Raw genomic sequence first — 910 nt, 5'->3', positions numbered from 1 at the left:
GTAACCTTGAGTTCTTGGTCTAAAGTAATCCTCCTGCCTCAGCCTCCTGAGCACTAGGACTACAGATGTGCACCACCACACCCAGCTAATGTTTTTAAATTTTTTGTAGAGGCGGGGTTCCACTATGTTGCCCAGGCTAGTCTTGAATTCCTGGCCTCAAGTGATCCTCCTGCCTTGGCCCCCCAATGTGATGGGATTGCAGGCATGAGCCACCTCACCTGGCCAAATTTTTATTATTATGATGGATACAGTCATGGATATTTCCTTTTTTTTTTTTTTTTTTGCAATTTTATAACTTTATTTGATGTATTTGACGATCAGCTATTAGTTCTCATCCACATTGACTATCTATAGATTTTTGAAAGTGGTAAAAGGTATATAAGTAACCAAAGTATAGAGCTTACTTGGTGAATCTTCATCCGCATTACGTTTTCTGGGCAACCGCACACGGATTCGGTATGGGACATTCTTTATTCTTTTGGCCCAGACAGCTTTGTTGAGCCTGGTATCAATACGCACATCTGGAGTTCCCATCTCCTTCATGGCAAATTTCAGAATCTCTTTGAGTGCCCGAGGGCCTCGCTTCTTGAAGCCCACTCCATGCATGCACTTGTATATGTTGATGGTGTATTCTCGGGTCACCACCTCGTTGATGGCAGAACGGCCCTTATCTTCTCGCCATCCTTCTCTGCGGGAGCCATTCTGCCTGGTCCAAGTTGGAAAGGAAGAGTGCGAGGGATTGTGATACTTCTTTTTACATTTTTAGAGTTTTAAAAATTTTAGACTCAGGACTTGGGCCAAACTAGTCACAATAATCAGTCTTATATGATATTTGTCTCTATAACTTCATTAGTGTATTCATTCTGACATTTAATAATCGATAATGCCATTTCTAATCACCATATTCATC

At 41.5% G+C, this 910-nt stretch overlaps 1 pseudogene; it reads right to left on the bottom strand.

The window, feature by feature from the left end:
* Positions 1–348: 348 nt before the first annotated feature.
* LOC101124483 (large ribosomal subunit protein eL31-like) lies at positions 349–701 on the bottom strand (annotated as a pseudogene).
* Between the last annotated feature and the right edge of the window lie 209 nt (positions 702–910).

The sequence above is a fragment of the Gorilla gorilla genome, chromosome 6 (assembly GCF_029281585.2).
Source record: "Gorilla gorilla gorilla isolate KB3781 chromosome 6, NHGRI_mGorGor1-v2.1_pri, whole genome shotgun sequence".
Classification (NCBI taxonomy): domain Eukaryota; kingdom Metazoa; phylum Chordata; class Mammalia; order Primates; family Hominidae; genus Gorilla; species Gorilla gorilla.
The sequence above is the reverse complement of the archived record's forward strand: the minus strand, read 5'-3'. Positions and strand labels throughout refer to the sequence as shown.